Source organism: Meleagris gallopavo, unplaced genomic scaffold, assembly GCF_000146605.3.
Source record: "Meleagris gallopavo isolate NT-WF06-2002-E0010 breed Aviagen turkey brand Nicholas breeding stock unplaced genomic scaffold, Turkey_5.1 ChrUn_random_7180001996496, whole genome shotgun sequence".
Classification (NCBI taxonomy): Eukaryota; Metazoa; Chordata; class Aves; order Galliformes; family Phasianidae; genus Meleagris; species Meleagris gallopavo.
The window spans coordinates 1-437 of record NW_011254428.1 but is presented as its reverse complement, the minus strand read 5'-3'; the positions used below and the strand labels follow the sequence as shown (position 1 = coordinate 437).

The window sequence follows — 437 nt, the reverse complement described above, 5'->3', positions numbered from 1 at the left end:
TGCACACTACTCTTGCCCACCCAGCACCCTTCTTCACAAACCCAACAAACACTCCCAACTTCCAGCTGCTGCTGCTGCTCCCTTCAAACATACAGGTGCTCAACGCCAACACCACCTGCCCTATCTTCTACACAAACCACCACAGAGCAACGTCCTCTTCTCCACGGCCCGCCAGAGCTCCGGCCTCCAATCCCATCAAATACAAGATGCGTGGCCAGCGTTCCAAATGCACCAGTGCTGCAGACTCAGTCGGAGCAAGAGCCAAAAGAGCACTCCTTCGAGCCGGAGTTGAACCAGCGACCTAAGGATGGCCGTGTCAAGGGAGCCTACAGTCCTCCGCTCTACCAGCTGAGCTATCGAAGGAATCTCAGGGACCTGCCCTGCACCACACCCTTCACGCTCCCATCCCCATTGTGCCTAAGGCCATAACACAGCAC

General features: G+C 56.5%; 1 non-coding gene across 1 annotated transcript; it reads right to left on the bottom strand.

The window, feature by feature from the left end:
• Positions 1–273: 273 nt before the first annotated feature.
• On the bottom strand, positions 274–363 carry TRNAY-GUA. Its single transcript is given in 2 exon segments — positions 274–309; positions 327–363. It is a non-coding gene; the product is annotated as a tRNA-Tyr (tRNA).
• Between the last annotated feature and the right edge of the window lie 74 nt (positions 364–437).